Genomic DNA, 23933 nt, shown 5'->3' on the forward strand with positions numbered 1-23933 from the left:
GAGTCCCCATATTTTTTGGATGCTTTGCTATGGAGTTGTCATCCTAGAGACTCAACCTAGTTTGACATGGTTCATCAATCGTCTAATATACATGAAGAATTGGAGTCATTCTACGTCACATACAAACAATCCTGGCTATAGTCAATTAAAAGAAATAAAAGCCTTCGATGGGAAAAATCAGTTGTTGCAACTCGGAAGTGTGGAGCTTGCAGGAAGGACCCTTACAAAGGGGGAGAAATTCCATTTTTTATTAGACGGGTGCAGTTAATTTGTCTCTATTTCAAATTGAACGTGCTTATTCATTTTTAAAGTTTATTCATCTAGTTGTCAAGTTGAATCATAACATTCTTTATTCCGCCTCTCACAATTCTTGATTTTTTTTAGAGTTCTGGTTTCTATGATCTGCGGGAATATTTTCTTATTTAATAAGAGTATAGAACTGCACTTCCTTTTTTTTAAAACCTGCTGCATGTACTAGTACTAAGATGATTATATGTAGTTGTATAGCATGTACTAGCACGTCTATAGATGTAGTTTACATTGGTAGACCACTTTTAGCACGTCTGTCGCTGTAGTTTACAGGGATCAAAACCATTGGGATGAGGGGCAAGACTGCATAGGAACTGAGATATTGTGAAGACACAAGCTCGAAACACCTAGAACAAAGAACTGTTTTCATCTTCTGAGATGCTCACAAGCATTTCACGTAAAATAGTTTGTCTAATAAGGCTTCCGGTGCTAATATTCTGTCATAACTTGCCTCAGACTAAAGTTGAAAAATGTCGTATTTTTTTCGAGGAAAGTGGTAAGACAACATCGTCAAAGATAGTAGCAACAGATTGTAAATCAAGGCTTGATTGTAGGGATACACTGTTCACTTGCGAAAAATTCTGATGTGTTTCCACAAGAGAACACTAAAAGAGTCCAGAAGGAATAGCCGATGTAATCAACTCCAAAATTAGCATTTATTTCCAACTGTCTCTGACTCGATGCAACATGTTTATTGTGGAAAACTATTTTCCTAAGACCATATACTCTCCCCTAATACTGATACTGTTGTTATTCCATCTTATTCTATCCATCGTTTGGAGGAACAGGGCTAGTAATTGATCGAAGATAGTAATTGGTCGAATTTCCCATTCATAACAATTCTTTCTCGACCTTACGGACTAGCAACTACCGTCCTTCATATCAAGGGGCCTCCTCTCTCAGAGGGATGTTTACACACTACATCGGTGTAAATTTTCAGAAAGGTCGTCTTTTCCAAAATAAAAGACAAACAGATTCGAACTGTTCCAGATAGGAAGTCAGACTGAGAAGTCAAAGGTACATCGATAAATAATAACTCTTTGAAAATCAATAGATAATGAGTTTCCATATTTGCCATAACCATTTAATTCAAATAAGTAAAGTAGAACACCATGGTTTAAAGTGCTAGAAATCAATGATCACCATAAACGACTAACAATGTAGTTTGTACATACCTGATATTATAAGATAGCACGAAACTTCAGCTGATGTGAAAAACATGGAAGTTAAACTCCAGGACAGTGAAAAACATGGAGGACCAAAATTTTTCAATAAGATGATAGCGTCTCGTTAGCTTCTTTTATGATCTACTCTCTATAGTTATTATAATGTTTATTGCATTGACTTTTAAAACTGTGGCATCATCAGTTTAAAACAATGTTTTGAAAACTGACAATCTGCAACAATAATGCAAAATTAGAATCAGGAAAGAAAATTTATCCTTGTTGACAAGTTTTATTGGCCACTTATTTCCCTGTTTCAGTCTTCTTCAACACAGTATTTATAGAGAAAATCCAAAGAGAATAGAGAATGAACCCATTTACAGTCTTGACCGAGGGCTGTAAATCGGAGATCATTTCATTCACAACTCCGGCAGACGCCATTAGATCATTGGTTATCCCAAGAGGATTCAAGTCTGCAGCTGAATCTGATATAGTATGGGATACTTTCCTGCCATCAGATATAACCATATTGCCTTCAACATCTGAATAGGCCGTTATGTGAATGGCACCGTTTGATGAAACCGCAGTGTACAGCTCAAAATTAGGGCGAATTGGAACATCGTCAATCGTTCTCCAAAATTGATTTTTAGCCGAGTATATTTCATCAATGCTAACTAGTGGATATATTTTTTGTTCTTTATGATCACCCGTATGCATAATACCTTGTAATGCTCGGCCACAAAATCATATGCAAAAACAAACCGGATATTTTAATGAGTTGGATAACCAGTGATATTACACCTCAACTTTGAATTTGGAGCTGATATACTCCTCAACTTCGGATTTGGAGCTAATATACCCTTCATTAAAAAAGTGTCTCCCATTTACCCTCGCCTTTTATTAAATAGAATGTATTTTCCTTTTTCACTGACTGAATTTTCAAGCAAACTAAACTTCCCAGTTTCCCACACATATAAAAATCAATATGGAGTTGCTCGAATATTTTCCAGCTTAAATTACACCCTTTCTCCTTGATATATTTCTGTTCTCCTTAACAAATACAAAGTTATCGTAGGGATATCATATAAACCAGCCTTAAGCATGAATTTTTGTGATGTTATTCCGGGTCAAGTGATTTTTTCCGTCATTATATTCTCCAGCGTGTAAACTTCAATGACATTTGTTACTTAGCATTGGCGTTATAATAATTATTTTCATCTGCTAAGAATAAGGATATAATCACGCAGTGCTTATATCGATCTACCTGCAGTGCAAACTACAATGGATATATTATTATTTTTTTTGTCATCTTACTTGTACTGAACAGTAACGCATCAACAAAATCTTAATAATTTATTCACTGAGTTGTAAGTTGGGAAACAAAGCAACTATTACATAATAGATGAAGATTGAAATGCAATAATACCAGAAATTGCTACCTTAACAATAAAGGCGAAGAAAAGTAAACGTGAAATTTCTAATTAATCCCATGGAATCTTCAAAGAAACTAAACTTTCAACATATCGAGGTCCTGTTACCACTGAAGGTGGAAGTTCTCTCACGATAACGCTAGTGTATTTACTTTTCTGCACATTGTACTCAATAAATCGACAACCATCCTCTCTCCATAATATGTTTCCATTCTCCGTTACACATATGACATTACCTGAGTACTGAGGCTTTCCAATCAGTGTGCGGAAAGCAGGAAACTTCGTGATGTTATTCCAGGTTTTCCCATCTTTCTCGAGTGACCAAATCAAAGTTTCCTGGCCACATTACCTGAGTACTGAGGCTTTCCAATCAGTGTGCGGAAAGCAGGAAACTTCGTGATGTTATTCCAGGTTTTCCCATCTTTCTCGAGTGACCAAATCAAAGTTTCCTGGCCACCAGTCCCCATAACACAGACGCTATCACCAAAAGTATGTAATTGCGAAATTTCCCCACATTTACTGGGCTCTGGGATTACAATAAATGTTTCATCTGCTAGGTGGAAAGACATAACCATTTGTTCAGATTCCTCCTCGTTGCTTGCCATAATGTGAATGGCACAGTTTAATGAAACTATATTGCAGTTTAAGTGCAACGAAAAATCAGTGGAAATGGGACAAGTATTGTCAATGGTACTCCAAGATTGATTTTATAACGTTGATTGTATCCACGGTAAACACATGTACACATGACCTTGTAATCCTCGGACACAAAATCATAAGCAAGAACAAATCTTGGCCATATTGGACCCTTTTGCAACAGATGAGGCTCTGTAATCAGTTTGCATTTTCGACAGACAGGATGGCTAATAAAGACCAAGCCACTTCATGAACTCACCTCTAAACAGCTAACCTTTCCACAAAATTCCGGGACACTGAGCTGGATCAGCAACACAACTTTGGAATCAGCACTGAGCTGGTCCAGCAACACAACTTTGGAATCAGCACTAATCGATGCTTCCGTTGATAGGACATTAATCGAATAATCACGGGATAACTCTCCTTCAACATTCTCAAAAAGGAAAATTTTTTGACCACTAATATCTGCAGATGATTTACGTAGATGCGACTTGATGAAGCTGGTGTCATCGATCATCCAACACCATTATTTGCAGGTAAGTTTGAACCGTAAAAGAGATTTCACAGGAAGGTCTAAGAGGATGGAGTAGACAATATCTTCAGGCAAACTGGGGATTTTTGAGTGGCAACCCATTGGATATCAGTGTCTGCTATTAGGTTTTTAGTGATGCACAAGCTAATACAATTTAATCCTGATTCAAACTGGATACAAATCTACAAGTATATGTATTACCAAAAAAAAAAATAAACTTAGAAAGTATGTGTTAAGAATAGCAGTACTGATATTAACCACCTTAATATTCCATAATATTTATGGCTGTAAAAACTTCTTTGTAATTACATCCAATTAAGGCAAAATTTATAATTTGAGTAAATTATTATTTCTATTTATTACTAGCTTGGGAATATATTACAAACAAGTTAAACTTTGTAATTACATCCAATTACACGCAAATCATTGTGCTTAATTTTTGGCCTAAACATGCCTCATCCATTAGCATTGTAGAGCATTGTGAATTCACAATACTACTAGCAGACCTTGGAACCAAAAGGAGTAAGCCGAGCTCAGCCGAACTTGATATAGAACCGATCCAAATTCAATCGAGCTTTGTTACAGTAGAGTTGAGCTGGTATCATTGTGCTTAATTTTTGGCCTTAACATGCCTCATCCATTAGCATTGTAGAGAATTGTGAATTCACAATACTACTAGCAGACCTTGGAACCAAAAGGAGTAAGTCGAGCTCAACCGAACTTGATATAGAACCGATCCAAATTCAATCGAGCTTTGTTATAGTAGAGCTAAGCTTTACGCTCAGTGTCTTAGTTATTCAGGGTGATGAAATACAGGGATCAGGGAGCTTTTTGATTGGTGAAAGAGAAAGGGAGTGGGCAGGGAATCAATAAGAAGCATTTCTGGGCCTATCATGCAAACTAGTGTGATAGGGAATCAAATATGTTTTCATCGACATTTTTATTTTTGATTCAGCTGTCTTTTTACCTGAAGACTGCAGATTTGAATTCTCACCCCGCCTAATCAATGGAACATTGCTGCGAGGAGATAGTAACTCTCTTAATCGACTATTTATTATGATAATGAATTTTCTACTTAAAAACAAAACACGGTTAGACTATAAACCGAATCTAAGTCAACCCATGTTCTGGTCAACATGGTATGCTTCTTGTGCTTTTCAACGGTTACACTCTCATTCGACGTGTCGCTTTCACTTAACTCTGTACTTCGAATTAGGCACGCATTTGTTTTTCATCAAACAAATGCAAAGAGAGAGCTTTACTTTTTTTTAGTTTTTCTCTCTTTGCTTTTTTTTAGTTTTTTGTCATTAGGTTTGATTTTACCGCTTTTAGTCATTCAATTTTATTTATTCAATTTTATTTTGCTATCATTTCTAGTATCATAGTCAATTTGGGACAAATTGAGTTTGTTCATAGAATGCTGATGAGTAAAACGCTTATGTGATACTCCATGTTAATATCCATTATCAGTCATAACAATTTATGAATAATGTCCCGCTTTTCTGTATAAATGATGAATAATTAACAAATGCATAGTTTTTATGTTAATCAAATTTTTGTTTGTGCATACTTTCTACAACAATTTAGCGATGTTAGTTGGATAATAACATAGACAATTTCAACCTCAAAGCGATACAACAAAAATAATACTCTAATAATTTAGAGTTGTCTTTTTTTGTATTTACATATAAGTTATTTTTTGTGTAATATTTTTAAAAGACGGACAACCTTTTAACCTATAATTATTAATAAAAGTAAACATTAATTCTAGTTAATAAGATGTTAGCCATTTGTTTCTAATAAATTAACTTGGATGTTGTTGTTAAAACTTTATTTATTAATATAAAGTTTGAGTTGTTTAAGTTAAAATTCTAAATTATTCTTGGTAACAATTTGATACTTTTTTCTTTTTTTTATTTTTGTTAGATAATTTTTTAAATGTATTTCAAAATCTTGATTATTATTTCAAGTGAAGTTGAAATCATAAAATTTACAATTAAAATTTTTGAGGCTTCAAAATTTTGGGGCCTAAAGCAAATGTTATGCTAGTCTTACCCTTGAGCTACTCCTGAGTTGGTGTATGGGTAGAAAGAATTAGATTCATTTGGGACAATTTATTTATTTTTTGCCACTTATTTTGCAACTAAGGTAATAGTGATATTTTCAAAAAAATTGTATTATTTATAATTTGATACGGTTAAGGTGCAATGTATCATAAACAGAGAGAGATATTTTGAAAAGTTGGGGGACATCATGTAATTATAATTAAGAGAAAGAAGGATAAATTATGCAAACATTAAACTGTTAGATAGGGTTTTTATTTTTTCCTTTAACAGCCGTATTTGCAGAAATAAAATCTAATTTCCATTAACTTCCAAGCCACACCATGGCTGACATATTGCCAAAATGTCTCATTCAAAATATACTTTGTTTTCTCAGTTTTAAAGAAGCAGCCAAGATGAGTATTCTCTCTAAAACATGGTGGCGAGCCTGGTTGACTCTTCCCACTTTGAAATTCATACTTAATCGACACCGTATGAAAATAGTGGTGGACAATATCATGGAGAGATATAGGAACTGGAGAATCCCTATTGAAAAGTTTGAATTATCAATGATAATTCAAACTGATCATTCTTCTCTTGGATTGATAAGTGGCTTGATATTGCACTTCTGAACGGTGTAAAACACCTCGTATTTAGTGTTCCTTACTTTCCTTTGTCTGTTTCCAAAATATTTGCAGCAAAATAGTTGAAAGAATTGGTTTTGAGTTATTGTGATCTCAACCGTGGCTCATTATCTAGTGGTGTGGCAAACTGCTATTCTTTGAGAAAGCTTTCTCTATATAATGTAACATTAGACGAAAACATGCTTCAGACTCTACTTAATAGCTGTCCCTTCATTGTCTCTTTCATCTTCACGAATTATCGGAGGCTGGAAAAGATTGAGCTGTTAAATCTTCAAAAGATCAAGTCAGTTTCCATTAGGTTATGGAAGAACCAGCAAGTTAAAATTGAATGCACCAACTCTTGAACATTTGTTTTTCCGAGTTCTTCTGGATGAATATCTTACATTGGGTACTATTGATGCTCCAAATTTGGTATCACTAGAGTATATAGGAAATCAAATTCCTATGACTTTTGTAGACGCTAATTTGCAATGGAGTTGTCAACCTAAGAGAGTCATCCTTAGCTCAACTAGTAAAACAATTGCAAGTTTCATGGATCGCCTAACGTATATGAAGAGTTCAAGTCTTTCTTTTTCTCATGGATGCAACGCTTTGCATAGTCAACTAAAAGAAGTAAAATCCTACAAATTTGATTGGAGAAACCACAGCTGGCATTCCGCAGAACTCAAAACTGAAAATCTGCTGCCCCTCGGAAAGTGGGAGCGATTTTGTTTTTTGTTAGATTGGTGACAAAATCAGTTTATCTCCATTGTGAATTGAATGCACTTTTTCAGGATATTAATTTCTTTTTTAAAGAGTGTTTTATCAAATATGTTTAAGACAGAAGTATCAGACATATCATGTGAATTTGCTGTGTGTTATTAGCTTATAGATTCTGTTCAGCCGATGACTTCGTGACACATTATAACTAGTACATTATGATTCTTTGATAGTTTATGAGTTAGTTTGATGTATATTAAGGTCTCAAATAACTCCACGTTGTTAGACAAATCAAAATAATCCTTACCGATTGAAATTTTGATAAGAATGTTGCTTTAGTTAACTTCAAATGAGTATATATTTTGCTCTATTGAGAATTTTTCAGCTCAAGACCCACCAAATTTTGGAAAATTGAATTAGCTTTCCAACGATACCAATTTCGCCCAAATTCGATACTCGGGTGAGAAGTTATGGCACTTTTAGTGCAAAACAGTAGCCCAACGCGATAAGACCGCATCGCGGTGATGGCCAATTTCACGTTCATCATTTTTCAGTGTGCCACCGCGATAAGCACTGCATTTCGCCAAGGGGCATTTTCGCAATTGTCACTTTCCAATAGCTCCCTGCGATTGGTTAGTGTCGCGCCAAAATTCTCGATGGAGCAAACACCCATCGCGGTGGAGGGCAAAATGGCACTTGTTCTTGAGGCACCACGATGGCTTCGCATCGTGCCAAGGTGCCAAATCAGGATCATCCTTTTTCCAGAAGCACACCGCGATTGTACCGCATCGTGCCGGCATGCAAAATTGGGATTTCCAGTTTTCGTAATTTAAATTCTAGAGACTATTTGGTTTTTTTCCATGGCCCCAAATCCGTCCAAACACAAAATTTAAGTCCCAATAGAGCATTATTTGCTCATTACTTCACATCTCTCTCTAAATTAAAGTAGCCCTCTTTCAAAACAAAATCCTAGCCATCAAAATTCAAGATCAAATTTCAAGAATTCACCATCAATTCTCACGAATTCATCAATCCAGATATGCTCAGTATTCATCCATGGGTTCCTTTCACCCATGGAGTCCAAGTATCCAATTTTAAACTCAAAGATGTGATTATTACAACTTATTGTGATTTTAACCAAGATCTCCATGAATCTTGATTTTATACCATGCTTACATGAAATTGCTGTCGTTATCAAACCCCACATGTTTTAATGTTGTTATTCACTGAATTAAATCATGATTAAGTGAAATCATGTTACTAATCCAAGTTTTATACTATTCTCATGCTTAGCTTAAACTATGCATTACAAGTCTTTGATGAAATGCCTACAAGAGTGAATTTTGAATAAATGCTTTCATAGGTTGTCCCCAAAGTTTTAGTACTATTTTGCTATTAATGCTATTAAGTCCTGGGAGTTATGAATACCTAAAACCATAGTTGTTTACTTAGGCTCAGTATATTCAGAATAGTTTCAGGTATGCTATGAGCATTATCAGTTCAGTCAGTTGTCATAATCAGTTAAACTTAGAACAGTTCAGTATTTCGAGTCAGTTCAGTTGGGAGTAGGAACCTAGAGAACCCAGGGATGGGGGCTCACCTGCCAGTTAAGGGTGTGACCTTTAGTAGCCGTCCCTGCATTTCAGAACTACGTAGCCAGCGTAGGTTGAGATGTTAACCTGCCAGTTGAGGGTTGATCTCATTAGAGCCCTGCCAGTTGAGGGTGACCGTTAGTCCTTCGGGACAACACTTTAGTGGATCCACTCAGCCAGTGTTAGTACCCGTGGTACGGTAGTGACACCCTTCCAATTAGGGTTACAGGTTGGACCCCAAAATTGCTCATTTGGGTATGTCGCTTAGATGATAGCTCCCACGATCTCAGTCCAGTCATTAGTTCCAGTGATGAACTCAGAATTTAAAGGTTGTGGGTGCTTTAAAAAAAATTATTGAACGATGCAGCTGCAAGGATTCGATCCCAGGATGGGAAACATGGAAGTTATGCCTAAAGCCACAGCACCCAGCCATGTTTTTGTTCTCTGGGTGCTTTTATATATATTTTACCATTTTTTCATTGTTTCTTATATAATTATACCTCTTCTACATCGAGTTTAGTGGGTGCTCGAGTACCCCAAAAAAGCATGTGGTTCCACCCCTGATTAGTTCAGTGATTCAGTTTCAGATTTTCTTGATCATAGCATATAGATATCAGTCAATTAGTTATCAATATTCAGTACTTCAGATTTCAAATCATATTCAGAACATGTTTTATGCTTGATCATGCATCTTCAGAACTTACAGTTTTCATGCATTCTATTTAGTATGTCATGTTATATATATATTCAGACAGTTATTTCTCATGTTCATGGAACCATGATTATCAGCCTACCTCATTTATCATACCAGTACATTCAAGGTATTGATCATATACTCTTTTCTTGCGCTATGATGTATCATATCATAGGTTCGGATGCTCATTTCTCGGATCGTGTATATACCTTTCAGGTTATCAGCTGTAGCAGTGGTGAGTCCTCATATTTCGAGGACAGTCTATATTTATTTTCATGCTCTAAGTTCAATAGTTAGAAGGAGTTAGTTGGAGCCTGTCCCATCAACTCTTATTTAGTCAGTCAGTAGAGGCTTTTCAGACTAGTATAGACAGTTAATCAGTTTTCAGATTTCAGTTGTCATTGTCAGACCTTTTATCAGTATTATCAGTTTTGCTTTACATATTTTATCAGTTTTATGACTTAAAACCTTATGGCATTCTTCAGTTAAATTCCGCGTATGTCAATATATTATTTAGTGCTCACAGCAGGTACCAGCTCATGGGTTAGCTTGTGGTCCCTCAAGACTATAAGCACCATGTGGCGCCCAAGGAGTACTCTTGGGGCGTTACAGCCCAACGTAGAGATGTTCTTTGTTGGTTTTAAAAGAAAAGATGGGGCAGCGAAAAGGGATTAAAATAACTCTCAATGGATTGAATAACTTTCAATAGCTTTCAATAAGTTTATTGAGCATTGAGGGGCTTTAAATAGCCAACATAAAACAAAAATCAGCATAATTTGAATTTCAAAATAATCTAAAATTTCTCAACAACTAAAACAACCTAATCTAAAATTTAAAATTCAAACTTATCTTAATTCTTAACAACTTATTAACTAAAACTTACTGCAATAACTAAATCAATTTTCAACAATCCTCCTTTGGTTTAGTTACTGCAATTTAAAAAAGTTGCTCCTCCTCAATTTATGCTTCCGCAAATTGTACTTGAGGATTGTTTTTAAGCTTGCACACTTTTGTAACATGACCTGCTTGTTTGCAATTTCCAAAAATCGCATCAGGTCTCCACCAACAAAAATTCTCCAAGTGTGTTTTCTTTTTGCAGTGTCTGCAAGGAGGATAATTACCTTTTCCTTTTTTGTTTTGTGCATAAAAGGCACTCTCAGTAACATTGTCTTTTCTGAAGGCTCTTCTTTGCTCTTATGCTTGAAGAGCATTAATTAGTTCTTCAACAGAGATAGTAGAGAGATCTTTAGACTCTTCCAAAGATGAGATTTTAGATTCGAATCTCTCCGAAATTGTCACGAGAATTGTTTCTACTATTCTGTCATCTTTGAAATCCTCACCAAGCAACCTAATTTTACTGACAAGCGAAGAAATCTTGTCAGAATACTTAGCAATAGTTTCATCCTCTTGCATCCTAAGTGGTTCAAAATCCCTTTTCAAAATCAAAATTTACATTTGTCTAACTCGATCACTTCTTTGATATTCTTTTTTAAATTTTTTTCAAGCTTCATTTGTTGTCTCACAAGCAATGATTTTAGAAAAAATTAAATCCGCAACTAAATTTTGAATTACAGCTTTGGCTTTGAATTTTGAGCTTTTGATCTGAATGAGATTTAATTTGAGCAAGGTAGAATTTTCAGGGAGTAGTTGTAATGGTGTATCTTCCGCTATAATTTCCCACAGATCATAGGCTTGAAGATATGATTTCATTTTCACTGACAAAATCTGATAGTTTTCGCCAGTGAAGATTTTTGGGGCATTCTCGACTGCTGCTTGACATCTTTTTGGTTAAAAATAGCCCTAAGCTTTAAAAATAAGCACGGATTAAAAAAGGTAGCCCTGACAGATTAAAATGGATAGCCCTGATGGGTTAAAAAAGATATGGTAACGCTTTGAAAGAAATCACAGATCCCGTAAGATCAATGAAGCTTTGATATCACTATTGGTTTTAAAAAAAAAAAAAAGATAGGGCGATGAAAAGGGGTTAAAATGACTTTCAATTGATTGAAACTTTCAATAGATTTTAATAAGTTTATTGAGCATTGAGGGCTTTAAATAGCCAACATGAAACAAAAATCAGCATAATTTGAATTTCAAAATAATCTAAAATTTCTCAAGAACTAAAACAACCTAATCTAAAATTTAAAATTCAAACTCATCTTAATTCTATAAGACTTATTAACTAAAATTTACTACAGTAACTAAATCAATTTTCAACATTCTTCCCAACTTGGAATTTACGGCTGACTTTTCCAAAGGCAATACATAACCAGGGTATTAATATCCAAGCATCAACTCGACAACACTTGTTAAGAGAAAGCATTGCTAGTTTCATGTGAGTTACTAATAGTTACTATTAGACAACATGATATGGTTCTACAACTCCAATGTTTTTTCTTATGCCGCTGTCCTCAATATCCTGTTTCATGGCGATTTCTTTTTCAGTATCTTTGTGTGTAATTTTTGGTCTGAACATGCCTCATCCATTCATTGACACTGCATTGTAGAATATTGTGAATTCACAATGCGACACAAGCCGAGCTCAACTGAACTTGATATAGAACCGATCCAAACTCAATAGAGCTTTGTTAAAGTAGAACTGAGCTTTGCCCTTTTTTTCTCGAATTCCAAAGAGCAGTGTCTTACTTATTCAGGGGGATGACAGACAAATAGAGGGATCAGGGGCTTTATGATCGGAGAAAGAGAAGGGGCATGGGCAGGGAATCAATAAGAAGCATTTCGGGGCTATCATACAAACTACTGCAATAGTGTATCAAATACGTTTTCATGGACATCTTTATTTTTGATTCAACTGTCTTTTTAATGTCACTTCCAATGAAGGTCATGTATGTACTCATCAGGCTCATGACCTAAAGGTTGCAGGTCTGAATTCTGCACCCGCCTAATCAATGGAACATTGTTCACCGGGAGATAGCAGTTCTCCTAATAGACTACTTATTATGATAATGAACATTCCACTTTATAACAAAAAAATGGTGACACTATAACCCAGCCCAAGTCAACTCCATGTTATCTTAGTTATTAGAGTCTATTAGACACTCTCATGTAATTCTCCGAGGCCCGACTTAGAGATGTTCTTGTTAAGTATCCCACATCGGAAAAATGATGGGTAATTAGTCTCCTTCTATGGACTTGGGAAATCCTCCCTCATGAGTTAGCCTTTGAGGTTGAGTTAGGTCCAAGATCCATTCTTTCACCAATGTTGGGCCCTTATATTATATTGTCCACGCTCCAGTTAATGAGGTCTGAGCGTGCGAGGGAGTGTTAAATTCGCTCTGGGCACCAAACGGAGTAAGCCAATTCACAATGCTACTAGCGTCCTACCTCGGGAAGCTCCAGTTAATGAGGTCTGAGCGTGCGAGGGAGTGTTAAATTCGCTCTGGGCACCAAAAGGAGTAAGCCAATTCACAATGCTACTAGTGTCCTACCTCGGGAAGCTATAGCTCAGTAGTTATTTATGGAGGTTATGCAACGACCTCGTGCTCGACAAGGCTGGAGGATGATGATGGTACGCATATGCCCTGCTCGACAAGGCTGGAGGATGATGATGGTACGCATATGCCCTGCAATATCAGAGGATGATTATGATGATACATATATGCCCAGCGCTCTGGGCACCAAAAGGAGTAAGCCGATTCACAATGCTACTAGCGTCCTACCTCGGGAAGCTATCGCTCAGTAGGTATTTATGGAGGTTATGTAACGACCTTGTGCTCGACAAGGCTGGAGGATGATTATGATGGTACGCATATGCCCTGCAATATCAGAGGATGATTATGATGATACATATATGCCCGGAAAGACCGGAGAATAGTCTCTTAACCGACCGGCTGACCGCTTTAGCAACATTAGCTGAAGGGACCCAATGGGCGCTTAAGCGAATGCACCAACATCGCCAAAGCTACATCTTTCATCCTCAACCTACGAACTTGTGATGTTCTATTGAAATTTTGGACTTACGATGCTTAAACTTGGCACCAAAAGGAGTAAGCCGAGCTCAACCAAACTTGATATAGAACCGATCCAAATTCAATCAAGGACAAATAAACCGGGGCGGCTCAGCCTCATAAAAAAATAGGCGGCGGCCTTAGGCCCCAAATTTGAGGGGCCTTATTTTTTACTGATAAATATAGATTTTTTTTAAGAAAATAGAGGTAATTGAACTCTATTTACTGGAAGAGACAACTTCTCATTAAGATAATACAGTAGTATACTTCGCAAAATGGTGTTATGAATCAGAGATACGATAACCAGTAGTATTGTAGATTCGCAACACTACAAGTAAGCCTGGGAACCCAATGGAGCTCAACCGAACATGCCATAGTATCGATCCAGACCTACTTGGGCTTTGTTTAACATGGCTAGTAATTGCTACAGTACCAATCCAAACCCAATGGAGCTCAACTGAACTTCCCTTCATATCATCCATTCGAACATTTTTTGTTCATGAAAATCAAAAAATAATTACAAGTTACTGTATTGTAATTTTGAACTACTTGGACTGATATTTGATACAATTTTCTTGTCAATCAGTGAAACACCACTTATCATTATCATCATCATCATTTTATTGGTATTGGGTTAACAGTTTTCAAACCATTTTATAAAAAAAATTACTATGTTATCTGTTTGGTTTTTGGTATTCTGATTTTGATTAATGGTTAAACCGATATCCCAATAAAATTATATTAAAATTATTATCTTAACTCAGTATTATACAAAGGTGCATCCCTGACCAAGGAAAGATTAAAAAAAAAAATACTCAGGTCTCTTATTATTAATATGTAAAAGATATTTACAGAATCAATTCTAATATTAATGTATTTAAAACGATTGTCTCTTGATAAGAACTACTTAGTATATTCTTTAAAGAATATTAATAACATTTTGAAATTTACTGATAGTGTAAAAAAATACCTATAAATAAATTACGGTTTTCATATAGTAACATGTATAGTAGAAATTCCCAAGCCACAACCAGGCTGACTTATTGCCGGAATGTCTCATTCAAAAAAATACTTTGTTTTCTTAGTTATGAAGAAGCAACCAAGATGAGTATTCTCTAAAACATGGCTGCAAGCCTTGTTGACTCTTCCCTCCTTGAAACTCATAGACGATTATCACAATGGCAATATGAAAATAGTTGATGATATCATGGAGAGATAAAGGGACGGAAAAATCCCTATAGAAAAGTGTCACATATCAGACTCTATTTTTCGTACTGAAGATTTCCATCTGATTGGTAAGTGGCTTGATATTGCACTTCAGAATGGTGTAAAAGATCTTGTTTTTGAACGAATTCATAGATATCAGAATGGTGTAAATGATCTTTCCTTTGCACAAGTCCATAGATATCAATTGTACCCCGTGCCTATTTTCAAAATCTTGGCAGCAAAATCCTTAAGAGAATTGGTTCTGAGTGATTGTGATCTAATGCATGTCTCATTATCTAGTGGTGTGGTGAACTGTCATTCTTTGAGAAAACTTTCTCTAATCAATACCCATTTAGATGGAAATATGCTTCAGAATCTACTTAATAGTTGACCCTTGATTGTCACTTACATCCAAGAGTATTGTTCGGGGTTGGAAAAGATTGAGTTGTTGAATCTTCAAAAGATCAAGTCAGTTTCCATTAAGACAAGGGGAGGACCAAAGCTGCTTGTTAAAATCCAAACATCAACTCTTGAACACTTGTCTTATAATGGTTTATGGGAAAAATCGGATGTTGTTGATAGTCAGAAGAATCTGATATCTTTAAATCTATCATATGTGAGGATATCGGATGGATTTCTCCAGAATCTTAGTTCTAGATCTCAATCTCTGAAGGTCTTGAAGATTTAGTGGTGTAGGGATGTACCGACGGAGCTTGATGTTTCGAATTTGGTGTCACTTGAGTATATGTGATATCAAATTCCTGAACTTAAAACTGCAGGAAAGTCGAGCCAATTGAAGCACTCAAAAATTGCTCTTCACTGCTATGACATTTTAAATACTGCATGGTTTTTTAAGTTGAGGAAGTTTCTATCAAATTCGGTCTCTTGGTCCCAAATTTCTCTTTATTTTTGTGTATGCAATGAGATTAACATGGAAGATTTGGAACTGGACCATATAGGTCCTAACCCCAAGGTGGACATTTTAAATGTCAATATTCATTTGTTGCGTAAAGAGTGTCCATCATTTGTGGATGCTTTGATATGGAGTTGTCAGCCTAGGCGACTCAACCTATCATCAACTGTCAAATTATTACATGTTTCTGGGATGATTTGATGTATATGAAGAATTCGGGCTATTTTACTTCTCGTAGGAGCACGCCTTGTCATAATCAATTAAAAGGAATAAAAGCTTTTGGTGAAAATAATCAGCCGTTGCAAATCAGAAATGGGAAGCTTGCAATGAGGAACCTTGCTAAGAGGGATAAAGTCTATTTTTTATTAGATTGGTGATGCAATTAATTTGTCTCTATTTCAAATTGAATGCACTTATTCATTTCGAAAGTTTATTAATCTCTTCGTTTGGATAGATTTTTTAAAATTCTTGCACTTCCCGAAATATGTAGCCACCTTGTGGCTCGTATTTATGTAGTCTGTTAAGTACTGAGAATTGTGCTGAAGTTAAATGATTAAATTCTTTATTGTGACTTTTTCACAATTCTTTATCGACTAGTGAATACTGGGTTTTTTGTTGTTGTTGTTGTTGTTGTTGTTTGACTAGTGAATTTGAAGATTAGTGATCAGATATATCAATACTTAAATCCTTGAAGCAGTTGACTGTTTATGCCTCAACTTTTATCATCTCTATTGTAAGGTTGGCGTTATGATTTACACAAGACGCAAGTCAATTTTCTTTTCTTTTTTTTGCCCAGTTGTACTTTAAAATCGCTGAATACAAGAGACCGAACATCATCCAGTCTTAAAATTTTAATGTAAAAATTGGCTTATCTGAACCTGTACTTTTCTGAAGGAAAAAAAGAGGTTACCATGATCTGCATATCGATTTGTTTTATACTTCTGATTTCTATGACATATGCATCTTTTCCTTATTTAATAGAAGAATAGAATTGCACTTTTTCTTTTCTTTTTTTTCTTATCATGACGCGCTAGAGTATCATTTTTCACTCCTCACCGTATAAACTTTATCCTAGCACTCAACTTGTTGTATGCAGTGATAGCATGTCGGTAGCTATAGTTTACAATGGCAAACCACATTTAGCACGTTTGTAGCTGTACTTTACAGGAATCAAAACAATAGGGATGAGGGGCAAGACTACTTAGGAACCGAGGCATTGGGAAGAAATGAGCTCGAGAACACCTAGAACAAAGAACTCTGTAGTTAAAGTATGGTATACATCTCTTTTACGACCAAATATAAACTAAAGAACTCTGTTTTTCATATTCTTAGATGCTCACACAAGCACTTCTTATGGTAACGTTCTGTCATAACGTGCCTCAGATTTAAGTTGAAAAATGTAGTAACTTTTTCAAGGAAGTGGTAGGTTTATCCAAAGAAAACTGAACTTTATTTACAGGAACAGAGAACTTCTTATTAATCCTTTAACTTTAGAATATGGACCTCTCGTCTTCACATAAATTTTCTTGATTGAGAAGCATTCCAAGTTTCCGAATTTCATCTCTGCAATCAAGTAATTCGTGGCCTTTAGCGTCTTTCGGACAAACCATGATGCTTGCTTAGGCATATAGTCCAAAACAGCCCGGTATTTAATGTGAGATATGGGGAAAAGAAAAATTCATGTTGACAAGTTTGATTTATCATACGCTTTTTGGTTGTGTAAATTCGGTATTGTGGTAACTTTTGGGGCTTCTTGTGGTGGTGGATGCTTCTTCTTCAGGCACCCTTGACCTGAGATGCTGGGTGGAGATCCAGCGACTGCGGTGAACAGCAACACCCCAAAAGGGAATATGAAGAATGATTAACTCGTTGAGTTGGGTTGTGGGGCGGTATCAAGCATGTTTTGTAAATCTGGTTCAGATAAATTAAGAGAAATGGGTTAATCGTTAGTATGAGAATACGTGGCACGCCATCTAACTGGAGGGTATATATGTACCCGAAGAAGTTAGACGGCAAGGGTACAAATAATCCAAAAGTATAACGAAGGGTATTTACTATTTTTGATAGTTCGGGGTATATATGGGCCCTTCTCCGTTTAGAATTTAGTCGCTTTCACTCACAGCAGCGGCAACCGACTTCTCCTTTGTAGCGCAGACCTTAGTCACTACAACGTAATATCCAATATTTAAAGTTTAAATCACCACTATTGAAACAAAATGATATAAATATTTTTATTTAGCTAGTTATATTGTTACTCATTAACTGTTTAGTTTGGTTAATAATATTTCTAGGAAAGTTATTCAGTTTTGCAAATTATTAGGATCTCTTTTGCGAATTTAAGACTTGATTAGCAAGTAATATCACTATGTAATATTGTCTTGTAAATATTTTATGTCATTAAACATTAAAAATTAAAATTAAAATATTATAAAAACAACAATTTGAAAAAAAAAAAAAAAGTGGATTGGTTCATTGAGGCGTGCAGCCCACAGACTGATGGGTTAGGCTTACTGGTTTCTAGCCCGTCATCTTAATTGACCAGCACAGCCTGGCCCATCAAATTCCAAAGCCCATGTGGAATAGCCTGAATGGGCTAGGTCGGCTTGTATTGACAGCTCTATCATCTTTGAGACCAACACAGCCTGGCCCATCAAATTCCTAAGTCCACGTGAGTTAGCCAGGATGGGCTAGGTGGGCCCGTATTGAAAACTCTAATTTTAGTCTAAAGCTTAAATATAGTATTATATAGCGGAATAGGTCTTGTTTTATTGTTGCCCATAACCTAAAATATCAAGATCATAGCCACGATTAGCTAGAGATGAGGAAATCTAACGTGAGAAAACAATTCAGGACTAAATTTACTCAACATCAGAAGGAAAGTATGTTCAAATTTGCCCAAAAAGTTGGCTGGAAATTGCAGAAGCGAGACGAAGAGTTGATTAGCGAGTTTTGCAGCAAAATCGGAGTAGAAAAACAGGTTTTTAAGGTATGGTTGCACAATAACAAGAAGTATTCTAAGAGAGCCACAATTGACATATTGCCGGAATTTCTCATTCAAAAAATATTGTGTTTTCTTAGTTTAAAAGAATGAGTATTCTCTCTCAGACATGGAAGCAAGCCTTGTTCACTCTTCCGAACTTGAAATTCTCTGTTGATTATTGGAATAACGATAGGAAAGTAGCGGTTGACAATATCATGGAGAGATATAGGGACAGAAAAATTCCTGTATAAAAGTTTGAATTACCAAATTACTCTGCTAATTCTCAAATGTTTCCTCTGATTGATAAGTGGCTTGACATTGCACTTCAGAATGGTGTAAAAGATCTTTACCTTACCCTTATATCATACCCCTTGCCTATTGTCGCAATCTTGGGAGCAAAATCTTTAAGAGAATTGGTTCTGGTGGGTTTTACTCTTATTCCTGATTCGTTGTATAGTGGTGCTGTCAGTTGCAATTCTTTGAGAAAGATTTATATATCTTCGGTAAGATTCGATGAAAACGTGTTTCAGACTCTACTTAATAGTTGTCCCTTGATTGTCTCTGTCATCCTAGGGTATTGTTCGGGGCTGGAAAAGATCAAGTCGGATTCTCTGAAGTTCTTGAAGATTCAGTATTGTGGGGACATATGGGAGATTGATGCTCCAAATTTGGCATCACTTGAGTACACCTGCTGGTATCAAATTCCTCAACTTAAAATTGTAAGAGAGTCGAGACAACTGAAGCACTCAAAATTTATTCTTCACTGCTTAGGCCATATAAATGTTGCATGGTCTTGTAAGTTGAGGAAATTTCTATCAAATTTGACCTCTTGGTCTGAAATTTTTATTGATTTTCACAATGGCATTGCGAACAACCTGAATGATTTGCAACTAGACCTCAGAGCCTCTACCCCCCATGTGGACATTTTAAATGTGAAGAATTGGGAGTCCCCATATTTTTTGGATGCTTTGCTATGGAGTTGTCATCCTAGGAGACTCAACCTACAGTCAAGTATTGAAACGATTGCATGGTTCATCAATCGTCTAATATACATGAAGAATTGGAGTCATTCTACTTCACATATAAGCAAGCCTGGACATAGTCAACTGAAAGAAGTAAAAGCTTTTGATGGGAAAAATCAGTTGTTGCAACTCGGAAGTGGGGAGCTTGCAGTAAGGACCCTTACAAAAGGGGAGAAGGTTCATTTTTTATTAGATTGGTGCAGTTAATTGTCTCTATTTCAAATTGAACACACTTATTCATTTCTAAAGTTTATTCATCTATTTATCAGTATAATTTTTAAAAAAAAAAATTCTAGCTCTAACTACTTGCACTTCCCAAAATATGTAGCCACCTTATGTGTCCCATAGTTAAGTAGTCAGTTAAGCTCAAGTTGAATCATAAAATTCTCTATTCCGACTTTTGTGTTTGAGAGTTCTGCTTTCTCTATAAATATCTTCTTATTTAATAGGAGTATAGAACTGCACTTCCTTTTTTTTTTAAAATAACCTGCTTGATGTACTAGCACTAAGATGATTATATGTAGTTGTGTAGCATGCACTAGCATGTCTATAGATGTAGTTTACATTGGTAGACCACTTTTAGCACGTCTGTCGCTGTAGTTTACAGGGATCAAAACCATTGGGATGAGGGGCAAGACTGCATCGGAACCGAGATATTGTGAAGATACGAACAAAGAACTGTTTTTCATCTTCTGAGATGCTCACAAGCATTTCACGTGAAATAGGTCTAATAAGGCTTCCGATGCTAATATTCTGTCATAACTTGCCTCAGACTAAAATTGCAAAATGTCGTAAGTTTTTCGAGGAAAGTGGTAGAATCTTAAATTCAAAGACAACATCGTCACCAATCTAGGCATGATTATGGCAATACACTGTTCACTTATTTGCGAAAAATTCTGATGTGTTTTAACAAGAGAAGACTTGAGTCCAGAAAGAATAGCCGATGTAATCACCTCCAAAGTTTTTATTTATTTCTAACTGTCTCTGACTCGATGGCAACATGTTTATTGTGGAAAACTATTTTCCTGAGACCGTATATTCTCCCCTAGTACTGTTGTTATGCCATCTTATTCTATCCATCCTTTGGAAGAACAGGGCTAGTAATTGATCAACGATAGTAATTGGTCGAATTTCCCATTCGAAACAGTTCTTTCTCGACCTTACAGACTAGCAACTACTACCCTTCATATCAAGGGGACTCCTCTTTCGGAGGGATGTTTCCACACTACATCAACGTGAATTGCAGAAAGGTCGTCGTTTCAAAATAAAGGCGAATTTCGCAAAACAGATTTGAACTTTTCCAGATCAGAAGTCAGGCTGAAAAGTCAAAGGTACATAGATAAATAATAACTGATTGAAAATCAAAAGATAATGAGTTTCAACATTTGAAATAGCCATTTAAACAAAAGGGCAGCCCGGTGCATTAAAGCTACTGCTATGCGCGATGTCCGGGAAAGGGCCCCACTACAAGGGTTTATCGTACGCAACCTTACCCTGCATTTCTGTCAGAGGAGAGGCTGTTTCCAAGGCTTAAACCCTTGACCTCCTGGTCACATGGCAACAACTTTATCATTTAATTCAAATAATTAAAGTGGAACACCACGGTTTAAAGTGCGAGAAATCAACGAGCGCCATAAACGACTGACAATACGGTTTGTACATACCCGATATTATAAGATAGCACGAAACCTAATATGACGTGCAAAACAACATGGAGGACCAAAATTCTTCAATAAAATCTACTTTACCAACAGAATATTACCAGATGATAGCTACTCGTTAGCTTCTTTTATGACATACTTCCTATAGTTATCATAATGTTTATTGTATTGACTTTTAAAAACAGTGGCATCATCAGTTCAAAACAATATTTTGCAAACTGACAATCTGCAAGAATAATGCAACAATAGAATCAGGAAGGAAAATCCCCTGTCGGTTCTCTTTTTTTTGTATCAATAAAAGTTGATCTAGAGCTGGTTTCCTTTTGGCTCGAATCATGTTTACATTCGGAAAACTAGTGAGTAATAAACATTTATATATATTAGGTTGTGTTATTTCTAAACTCACTGATTTTAGAACATATAGCCACAACCACAAGATGAGGAGAGCTATTGGAGAGAGCTTGATAGGAACATATTCCTGAACTTAAAACTGCTAGAGAGTCAAGCCAATTGGAGCACACAAAAATCATTTTCCACTGCTCCGAATCTTTAGATGATGCATGGTTCTGTAAGTTGAAGAAGTTCCTATCAAGTTCGACCTCTTGGCCTCGAGTTAGGCTTTATTTTTCCAACGGCAGTTATATTAGCACCAGAGATTTGCACCTGCACCACAGAGTTCCTATCCCCCAAGTGGACGTTTTAGACGTAGAAATAGAGCCATATTCGAACTGCATAAATTTTATGGATGCTTTGTTATGGAGTTGTCATCCTAGGAGACTCTACCTTCGCTCATCTTGTATTGAAAGGATTAGATGTTTCATCCGTCCTTTAATGTATACGAAGAATTCAATTCTTTCTTCTCGTCAAGGAAGTGATCCTTGGCATAGACAATTAAAAGAAGTAAAAGCTTTTGACATGAAAAATCAGGCATTGGAACTCAGAAGTGGGGAGCTAAGCTTGGAACTTGCAAGTGGGGAGCTGTCAATAAACAGACGTTTGAAGTGGCAAGTATACTTTTTATTAGATTGGCGATGCTGTTAATTTATACTGTTCTATCACTTATTAATCTCTTTGAGCCGTTCTTCTTCTTACAGAAGAAAGCCTTGGCACAGTCAGTTAATAGAAATAAAACCTTTTGATGGAAAAAATCAACCGCTGCAACTAAGAAGTGAGGTGCTGGAAATAAGCACTCTTACGGACTGACCGAAGTAAGTTTATTTTTTATCAGATTGGCAATGCAGTTATCACTATTTCTGAACTCTATTAATCTGTTTGTCAGTATAAATTTTTTTTTTTTCTACATCTAACTAACTATAATTTCTTTCACTTAGTTAAGTAGTGCATATAGTTGTGCTTAAGTTGAGTCATAGGATTCTTTATTCCGACTTTCTCACGATTCTATTGTGTTATCAGAATCCTTTTCACTACAGCATCCAATCTTAAAATGAAGGACTATACAATCGACAACCTAATAACTTCTTTGCTTACTTCAACTTACTATCTAATTCCACTTTGAGGCCTCAAAGTTGTACATATTGCATGTCGTTCCAAATGCACCTTCCTTATTTCTGTGGGCTGTGCATCTTTTTCTTGTTTCTTAGGGGTATCGAACTGCAATTTATCTTTTTCTTTGATCATGTCATGCTAAATACAGCTTCAGAACCAGTTCCCGTTGCTTTTAGAGATAAACTGAAACTGCAATACTTTAATCACGACATTTAACGGGTAAAGTTGTTGTCATGTGACCAGGAGGTCATGGGTTCAAGCCTTGGAAACAGCCTCGGGCAGAAATGCAAGGTGAGGTTGTGTACGATACACCCTTGTGGTGGGGCCCTTCCCCGGACCCTGCCCATTGCGGGAGCTTTAGTGCACCTGACTGCCCATTTTTTAATACAAGTAAGCTAATAATTACGTGTTTGTTTGTTTCTATAACAGCTTGCCTATGGAAACAGCGCATGCTATATTTCTTTTTTTCCACCCAAATCTAAACCAAGGAACTCTGTTTTCCTTCTTCTGAGATGCTCATAAGGACTTCGAGCGAGTTTTCATTCTCCAGTTTATTCTACTCACAGCAGAAATATTTATATCACAGAGAGGAAGTACTTTCCTTTTCAATACCGTGGGGCATCTCAGAGGAAAAAAAAAAACTCCCTACACCTCGTAAATATGTGGATTCATGTGTTTTATTACAATGTTATATTCTATTCATTTGATCAAGAGAAATAATGTGGAGTTCGTGCATATTTTTTGTGAGAAAGCAAGTTCCAAGTTAATGCGGAGACTTGCTTGGTCTTTGTTGTTGTTGTTGTTCGGCATGAGCTGGCTATTTACACCAGCTTATCAAATTTGCTTTGGAATGTGAATTTAATTGGTTAATAAGAGGAGAGCACAACTAGTATTCTTGATGTTCTTCACAACTTTCAACTAGCATATCAGTTCATA

General features: G+C 36.1%; 2 pseudogenes; both read left to right on the top strand.

Moving 5' to 3' along the window:
• The first annotated feature begins 13219 nt into the window (after window positions 1-13219).
• LOC107865596 lies at window positions 13220-16205 on the top strand (annotated as a pseudogene).
• A 2105-nt stretch (window positions 16206-18310) lies between these two features.
• On the top strand, window positions 18311-20222 carry LOC124885310 (annotated as a pseudogene).
• Window positions 20223-23933: the final 3711 nt, after the last annotated feature.

This window comes from Capsicum annuum, chromosome 3, assembly GCF_002878395.1.
Source record: "Capsicum annuum cultivar UCD-10X-F1 chromosome 3, UCD10Xv1.1, whole genome shotgun sequence".
NCBI classification, from domain to species: domain Eukaryota; kingdom Viridiplantae; phylum Streptophyta; class Magnoliopsida; order Solanales; family Solanaceae; genus Capsicum; species Capsicum annuum.